The sequence below is a fragment of the Gossypium arboreum genome, chromosome 4 (genome assembly GCF_025698485.1).
Source record: "Gossypium arboreum isolate Shixiya-1 chromosome 4, ASM2569848v2, whole genome shotgun sequence".
Classification (NCBI taxonomy): Eukaryota; Viridiplantae; Streptophyta; class Magnoliopsida; order Malvales; family Malvaceae; genus Gossypium; species Gossypium arboreum.
In genome coordinates, this window is record NC_069073.1 from 21,750,873 (window position 1) to 21,760,637 (window position 9,765).

At 38.3% G+C, this 9,765-nt stretch overlaps 1 non-coding gene across 1 annotated transcript; it reads left to right on the forward strand.

Annotated features, from left to right (window-relative positions):
- The first annotated feature begins 9,323 nt into the window (after nt 1-9,323).
- On the forward strand, nt 9,324-9,429 carry LOC128292056 (small nucleolar RNA R71). Its single transcript, XR_008282041.1, has one exon. It is a non-coding gene; the product is annotated as a small nucleolar RNA R71 (small nucleolar RNA).
- The last annotated feature ends 336 nt before the right edge of the window (nt 9,430-9,765 follow it).

Genomic DNA, 9,765 nt, shown 5'->3' on the forward strand with positions numbered 1-9,765 from the left:
GCTAAAGTTCGTGTATATCTACTCAGCCGCAGAAACTCAGCTTCATATTCAGCCACAGACCGGTCGCCCTGAACTAGGCTCATAAACGTAACTTGCCCCCATATTCTTACCCTAGAAGGTATTTTTGAAATAATCCTAGTTCACCTGTTTAAACTGAGCACCCTGCTCAACGGTTAGCCACCACTAGTAAGTTTCATCTCAGAATAGAGACACAACACCCCTTAGTTTTTGAGTGGGAGTACAGTCAAGGTCTGTCATGATACGCTCGGTAGCCTCGAGCCAATATTCAGCAACAGTACGAGTGACTCCTATGACGTCCCTGAACAATTTAGCACTATTTGATCGGAGTCATTCAGTAATTAACCATCGACCTTCTGATCCCGAATAGGTCCCAGCGACCCTTTCAAGTGCTCGGATCATACCCTGGAATAGTGCGTCGTCCCCAGCCGTTGGAGTTTGAAACTCCGTCTCAGTAGTGGGAGTAACAACTGTCTTGCTGGTGTCCAGATTAGGTATGCTACCCATAGAGGATGACTCTGCTTGAGCTACTCCTCGGCGTCCTCGACGCCCTCGCATACCATGTCCACGACTACCACGCGAACTCATAATGCTTTAGTTACAATTTCAGAGTAAACAGATCAGTTCACAGATCCAGCAAGATGGTTTCACCATTTTATATCAAGCAATTTAGCACTAACAGTCAAGTATTGTAATCTTTATAGCAGAGAAGAAATACTTACTGGGTCAATATCGGAGACTCAATCACACACTGAAGTTTTAGTGTTTTCATATTAGTTCAGCTATTAACTATTACTAGCTACCTTTCGCATACATTAAGAGCCCAAATACAGTCCGAGTGTTGACTAATCTGGCTCTGATACCACTAAATGTAACACCCTAAACCCAGTCTAGACGTTCAGACTAAATTTTAAAGAGTTACGTCAATCATAATAAATTTTCACACTATCCCATTTCAGTCAAATTAACCCATACAATAACATATTATTCAACAAAGCAAAATATAATATATAGTCATCATAAAATTTATACCATCGTAAAATATCAGTTCCTACTAGTAATGCTTAAAGGAAAAAGAAAGGTTTAACCAAGCTCTCACGACCTTGACCCGATCAAGGCTGGGATCCACCTGAAACCAAGTCAATGAAAATGTGAGTTGTGAACTCAGTGCGTAAAGGAAATTAATTCAAATAGACCTCTTTCATAGTGAAATTCCAATTTCAGATAATCAGTTCACATTAAACGTATTTGCAATTCAAATTTAGAGTAGACCAATTATATATGTAAGTATATGCAATTTCAGATCATATGCAGTACCAATCAGATTCATATGTGATTTCCTATTACCACTCACTACACACCATTTTCTGCCAACCCAACGCACCATTATGGACATTCAATGCCTAACCAACCCTGCACACTTTTACAGAGACGCAGCTTAGCTACTAATTCAGTATACAAGCTCTAGAGTCAGATATAATTTCAGTGGCAAAGTCACGATTTCAGAACAGACTTCTTCTTCCTTCACAGCACTTCACCCCATACCAATGCAGAATACACTATGGTAACACATGTTTAGTCATCCCAATACATTATTAAATTAACCCAAACAATTCAATGATAGGGTGGTATTACAAAGCATGTTCAATTATTAAATCCATAGATTAGTCTCAATGTATCAGACAGTCCTTGATGGTCGTGTAACTAACTAAAAATTTGACTTAAGGCAAGCGCACCTATCGAACAGTAGTATAGTTATGGTGAGACCGGAAATATCGTATCCATGAGGACTAAAAGTATTATTAATTACTATCTTTTTTATTATCTAGCTTAAGAATTAAAGTGTGTTTTTAAACTAAAACTATTTATCTAATTAACTAAGATTACGACAAAGATGCAGTTTGAAAAATACTTTGGGAAAAACCGATGGAGAAGACAATACCCAAGGAAGAATCCACCTAGACTTCACTTATTACTTCTGAATTAGACAATTTATTCACTTAACTTAATCCGTAGAAATCCTAATTTATGTTAATATCTCTCTCGAGACTAAGAACAACTGACTTTATGTTGATTAATTGAAATCTCTTTCTAATTAAAACCCTTATTGTCGCATTAACTCGATCTATGGATTCCCTTATTAAATTTAACTCTAATCTAGCAGATTTATGTCGTATTATCTCTAGGAGTGCATTCAACTCCGTTTAATTATGGATGATGTACTCTTAAACAGAGACTTTTACTCCACTGATTAAGCATATCAAAACCTGAATTAATACCCTAGAATATTAAAACAAGAATTTAGAACTCACAATTAAGAATAAGAATAAATCTTTATCGTATAATTCAAATAGTAATAAGATTCGTCATAGGGTTCATCTCCCTTAGGTATTTAGGGAGTTTAGTTCATAATAATAATGGAAAACATCTCAAAATTTGGAAACAACAAAACAAAAAGAAAACCTAAAGAGCTTCTAGGAAATTGGATGGAAATCTTCAGTCTTGATGTAGATCTTGGCTCCGAGGTCATTCCGATGGCTGTTCTTGAGTATTTTCTGCCTCCAACTCTGTGTGTCCCCTCTAATCCTCTTTTAAGGTGTTTATATAGGATTTAAAATGCTTCAAAACTCTCAAAGTGCCCTTTTCTGAATAGAACTAGGCTTGGGCTCCACAGGGACACAACCGTCTGCCATGCCCGTGTGAAGGTGCTCAGGCCGTGTGCAATACTGAGTTGGTTCTTAGTCGACACGGCCATGAAACACGGGCGTGTAGTCTACCAGTATGTCACACACGGGCGTGTGGATTACCCGTGTGGAAGTGCCTAGGCCGTGTGTAGCACTAATTTAGGCACAATTTGTCTGTTTTTGGCCTGTTTCTTACTCTTTTTGCTATCCTAAGCTCTTCTGAGTATAAAACATGAAATTAAAGGATTAGGAGCATCAAATTCAATAAAACCAAGGAAAAATCATCCATAAATATGTCAAGCATGGGGTAAAAATATGTATATCTTACGGTTTATCAAATATCCCCACACTTAAGCATTTGCTTGTCCTCAAGCAACATCCTCAACTCACAATTAAAATAAGTTCTTCTCAACTTATAATTCTTACTAATAATGTTCGAAATAATCCACAAGTAATCATACGTTAAGAGCTTAACTATAAGAACATTAAAGTTTCAAACAATCTAAATTGAGCATTTCAATCATAAAATTATAGGCATCCCCCTTTATCTAAGTAATCACCTTTAATTTCAAATCGACAAGGTTGACATCCTCATTATTGATTCACTCAAATCACTCAAAGTGTTTAGGGTTTAATAATTAAGCACTCAATAGTCAAACATGGAAAGTTATTACCATAGGCTTGCATGAAAATCAAATCTCCACCATTATGATGAAATGATACACAAATCAAAAGGTCTTTAACAGGGTTGTAATAGGGCTTGGGTTAAAGGTGTGGATAAAGGCTGAAACAGAGGGTTAGAATCGATATTAATTTAACTTAATTACCAAATTTAGAAGAGTGAGGCTAAGCGCTGAATTAAAAGAGAGTGCCAGAATTTGGACTATCTAAAGCAAAAAATGTGAGCTTCTTTTTCATAACATAACAACTTTAACTCATCGAAGCTCTTTAGAACAATATGTAATGTATAATATAAATATCGTCTTTTTTTTTAAGAATAAGAATAAATAATGGAACATATATAATAAGAATTAATTTAGCAACTGGAATGAACGAAAAAGAAATAGGTAACTAATCAAATTAAATATCGATTAAAAAAAAAGGAGTTAATAAAAAGGGAAAAATTCTTAATGAGTCAAAAAGGTTTAAGTTATGGGTTAATATTAAGGGAAGAATTCAAGAAATAATAGTTAAGGCTCAAAGGGGTTCACTAGGGGTCAATTATATGGGTAGACTTTTTATGGGGTAGATGGGTTAAAACCTAGGTGCCTTTATCATTTTCGTATATCAAATCGAAGGTGTGGTCTCGACATGTATAATCAATGCAAGTTCTATAATAACAAATTAATGTTGACACACTTATAACCAATAAAATCAATAAGCAAGAAAGATATATGCTCTAAAAGGCTCAAAATCTCACAAAAATTATGGGTATTTGATGTCAATCTTGTAAATTCGAAACTTCAAGATAACACCTCAATTCAGGGAAATAACCTAGCAATTTTAGTTATCAAAAGTCAACTTATCATGCTTGATTTTCTAATATCTTAAAGTTTAAACAATCAATGCACAATTACCTATGATTTAATTCAAAACATATCAATAAAAATCATAAATCAATTAAAATTCATTTTAATATGAGAAAATTGTTTGAGAACGAGATAAAAATTCATGGATTTTCTGATAATCACATAAATATCCTCCCCACACTTAAGATGTACATTGTTCTCAATGTATAAAGATATATAATAGCAATTAAGCATAATATCAAAAGAGAGGGAGATAAGCGAAACTACGCCGAATGTTTGGATGAAATCCTTGGAATAGGGAAGGCTGGATTTGTAGATATGACCAATGAAAGGCATGATTCTGAGCTATTAATAAGAAAATAAACACAACTGTGGAAGAGAATTTAGGGCTTACTCGATAATAACCATTAAGATAAACATATTTCAAAATATAAAAACATAAGATTTCAAAAATAAAAGATAAAATAAAAAATAAAAATAAAAATAAAATAAATGGACTTAAAGATCCTCATCATCGGTGTCGTGAGCCGGTGGTGCTGGAGGAGCGATATGGAGGCGATCGCGAATCTGCCGTAAAGTCTCATCGATACTGTCGAACCTCGCATCAAGACTGTCGAACCTCTAAACACAGTACTGACGGAAGTCAATAAACTCCTCAAATGACACTCCTCGAAAGCTGGCAGCAGAAGGAGCATGGCGGTGACTCGACGGTGGAGGCTGTGGTGGATCTTCATGAGGGGGAGGGACATCATCAGTAATGTCCTCTGGCTCATCTTGGTCATCAGACTGAACGACTTTGTACTGAGAGGGGTCGAATCCACGGCGTCGTTCTATCATCCTCATGTGGATCATGCTAGAGATTCTTTGAGGAGACATCTGGCCTACTAGTGTGAGTGTCAATGACATCTCTGGAGTGTTGAAAAGGCCGAAGTGTTGAGCGAGGCGAGTCACATAAGGGCCAAGGCAAATGGGGCCCCTCCTATGGTGATCCGTCTGGTGGCGAAAGGCGAGGGCGATAAAATAACCCAAGTCAAATACATGGCCAGTCGCCATGCTCCATAAGAAGTACGCGTTGGTGATGCTAACTACTCCGGTGCTCTCTCTCCTCCCAGTCAGAGTGTAAGCCAAGATGGCATGAATATAGCGTAGTGTTAGAGGAAGAGAAGTCGCCTTCGAGCGACTAGCGTCATAGGGAACTGTGCTCACTGTAAGGTTAGTCCAACAGTAAGATGGAGAATAGTGTATGTGTCAGTGAAGCTGTAGAAAATTCTCAGAAGTCATGAACTCCTTCGTGTAGAGGCCCAAAGCAACTCCAAACTCGGGTACACTCATATGCCTAACAAGTCCACCAAGTCTAAAGACGATAGTACCAGCCTCGTCATGTGTGTTCATCACGTGCTGTAGGTGGAAGGTAGTGCAGAACTCCAATGTCAGCTCTGAATAGGTGGGCTCGATGATCGCAAAGAACCAATCATATGGCTCAGTATCGAGATGAAAGTGAACGAGGTGAGCAAGTTGGACCTGCTCCAAAGTGGCCCAGTCAATACAGCGGCCCACTCACAATGGTAGTACACGTAGTAGCTAAAACAGGTCGTCCTGTGGGCTGGAGGAGAATCGAAGCAGTGGGTGACGAGCTTCAGTCGAGGCGCTCGGGGAAGTTGTGCTAGGACTTTTCCGCTTTTTCGAAGCGGGGACAGTAGTCTTTTTGCCTCGTGTGTTTGTCATGGTGTGCCTGAATAGTAGCATTTTCGATATTAGTGAAACTGAGATAGATATCACCAATCAACTACATCGAGAGTCTGAGGGATAGATACGGGAATAAGACAAAATTATGTTAGGAAGTAAAACGACCAAGTTGTATAATCTAGTCCTATAAGCATTGATATCTAAACATGTAAAAACTTTCAGAATAAAAATTCTCAAGTATCGGTAAACTAAACTACTTATCAATAGTAATAGTAAGAAAAGAAATAGCATCTAAACTAAAGGAAAAATCCAATGCACCTAATATACAAATTAATAAAGAAAACCTTACTAACAAAATCCATAAAACTGCCAAAAAGAAAAATAAGCAATATAGCAGGATTTCAGAAATAATAGGAAGACTAAAATGAATAAAAATAAAAAGACTAAAGCTAGCAAAATGTCAGTCAATAGAGAATGACAAAATTCTAAAGAATTAGTATGTGAATAAAATAAAACTGACTTAAAAATAAAATAAAAAAAGAGAAAATGGGAAAAAGGTTAACCAACGCGGTGTAGGGTGATCGGTGGACGGCGTGGGGGGTATTGCGAATGGCTGGGGTGTGGGTGGAATGGTGGGCGTGTGGGTAGGGAGAAGAGGGAGAGAGGAGGAAGGGAAGAGAAAATGAGAGGTAGGAAAGAAGGAGGGTCGACCAGTGGTGGTTAACGGTGGCCGGAAGAGGAGTGGAGGGGGGTGCGGTGGCTATGGTTAGGAGATTTAGGGGGAAGACAAGGGAAGAAAAAAATTAGGGTTTAGGGGGTTTAAAAAGGGCACGACCGTGTGAGACCCATGTTGGGCCACACGGTCGTGTCACACAGGCATGTGGCTCGCGTCCAGCCAGTTTTTATCATGAAATTTAAATGTCTAATCATCACATGGCTTGGGGACACGTACGTGTAACGGTTCTGTGTGGTTCACATGGTCGTATCGCAAGGCCATGTGCGATGACGTTCGCTTCTCCCACGCCCGTTTGGTCCCCCACACGCCCGTATGTTCGAACACACGGTCGTGTGCCTTGCCCATGTGGCTCTCTGACTTATTTAAAATTTGAAAGTTTAGCTCTAGTTTTCATACAGCCTAGGACACGTTCGTGTGTCCAGATCGTGTGCTTTACACGGCTGTATCGTACAGCCGTGTGGATAGAATTCATGGCCGTGTGGATCGATACTTGGGGGATTTTTAACCCTGTTTCCATACGGCCAAAGACAAGCCCGTGTGGGCCGCTGTACCTGCAAAAAACACTAAAAATAGCTAAAATAAATGAGTTTGGAGTGTTAATGCTCAAGTTGCCTCCCAAGAAGCGCTTATTTAGAGTCTAAGCTCGACTTACCTCTCATTCGCATGATTACAGTAGGTTGAGGAGTTGAAAATCCTCACTGCTACTATCAATTCTATTATCCTCATAAAGTTTAAGTCGAGTAATATTCACATTGAAAGTGCCAAATTGGGAATGATTTACCTCGACTGTACCTTATTGGAAAACATTCAGTACCATGAAGGGAGTCACTCCGTTTGTATTAAGCTCTGAGGCAGCAATTCAGGGGTCTTTTTCATCTAACAACACTTTATCCCTAACCTTAAATTTCGCTGTTTCATCCCTACGCTCATCGTGGTGTCACTTTGATTCATTGTGTACTTTTGGTTTTTCCTTGACATGTGTTCGCCATTCGTCTAATTCAACGATCTGAAGCCTTCGTTCTTCATGAGTAGCTCTATTTTTGTTGCATAGATTAGACTGGAGCTCCATCACGTTCTTTTTAGAGGAGTCCTGCAAAGGAGGTTTAAGTGCAACATTATTTAGGTTAATAGAACTTAAACAATCGTCTCGATTACTAGATAGTTTAGCAGAATCACGAGCTTGAAGCTTAATCGTGTCATCACCTACACGAAGTATCAATTCACCTGTGCCAACATCTATGATAGTTCTAGTAGTTGCTAAAAAGGGTCTTCCTAAGATTAAAGGCATGTCACTATCCTCTTCCATGTCTAGAACAACAAAATCAATTGGGAATATAAATTTATCAATTTTAACAAGCACGTCTTCAATAATACCCCTAGGAAATCTGATTTTTTTTATCTGCCAATTGAATGCTCATCCTAGTTTGTTTGGGTTTCCCAAGACCTAGTTGTTTAAACATTTTATAGGGCAAGACATTAATACTTGCCTCTAAATCAGCCAAAGCATTGTTAACATTTAAACTACCAATTAAACAAGGAATCGTAAAACTTCCTAGATCTTTCAACTTTTTTGGTAGCTTATTCTGTAGAATGGCTGAGCAAACTGCGTTCAACTCCACATATGACACTTCATCCAATTTCCGTTTATTTGCTAAAAGCTCCTTTAAAAATATAACTGCGTTTGGCATCTACGAGAGAGCTTTAATAAAGGGTAAGTTAATATGTAATTTCTTCAATAATTTAAGGAATTTACCAAATTGTTCGTCCGAGTGGTCTTTCCTTGTCGTACTAGGGTATGGCACACAAGGTTTATATTCTTTACTTACCGATTTTTGCTCATTGTGGTCCATTTTATCCTTACCTTTACTTACCACAATTCCTTGCCTCAGTTCTGGTTCAGGTTCAGCTAACCTTTCTTCATCTCGAACGGTAATTGCATTAAGTTGTTCCCTTGGGTTAGTTTCAGTATTGCTCGGCAAGCTATCTTGTGGTTGTTCAGAAATTAACTTAGCAAGATGCCCTATTTGAGTTTTGAGTCCTTGAATCGACACTTGTTGATTTTTAAGAGCTGTTTCGGTATTCTGAAAACTAGTTTCTGACACTGAGATGAATTTTGTTAGCATTTCCTCAAGGTTTGGCTTCTTTTCCTGTTGGTAAGGTGGTTGTTGAAAACCTGGGGGATGTTGTGGCCTTTGATTTCCTTGACCACCCCATGAAAAATTGGGATGGTTCCTCCAACCTGCATTATAAGTGTTACTGTATGGGTTATTTTGAGGTCTAGAATTATTATTACCCATATATTGAACTTGTTCCTCCTCGGTGCTAGGGTTGAAGGTTGGATAATTTGTGTGTACTCCTCCTCCACTTGAATCACACCTCATCACTGGGTGTACCTGAGTAGAACCATACAAACCATCAATCTTTTTATTTAAAAGTTCTACCTGGTTAGATAGCATAGTAACTGCGTCGAGGTTGAAAACACTAGCAGCTTTCGTCGGCTTCGTTCTCATAACTTGCCACTGATAGTTATTCAGTGACATTTCTTCAATAAATTCATAAGCCTCTTCAGGTGCTTTGTTGTTTAACGTTCCACCGGCGGTTGCATCAATAAGTTGCCTTGTAGAGGGGTTTACACCGTTGTAAAACGTCTGAACTTGTAGCCGTAGAGGTAACCTATAATGAAGGCACCTTCTCAATAAGTCCTTGTACCTCTCCCATGCACTATACAAAGTTTCTAAATCCATCTGCATAAAAGAAGATATACATTCCTTAATTTAGCTATTTTAGCCGGAGAAAATTTTTTAAAATATTTTAGTAAAAATTTTTCAGTCATTTGTTCCCAAGTAGTGATTGACCCTCGTGGTAACGAGTTTAACGACTGTTTAGCTTTATTTCTCAATGATAATGGAAACAACCGAAGGCGAATGGCATCGTCAGAAATGCCATTGATCTTAAAAGTGTCGCAGAACTCCAGAAAATTCGCCAAATGAGTGTTTGGTTCTTCGTCCTGCAAACTATCAAACTAAACAAACTGTTGTATCATTTGAATCGTGTTAGGTTTCAGTTCAAAATTATTTGCAGCAATAGCAGGTCTAACTATACTCAATTCAGC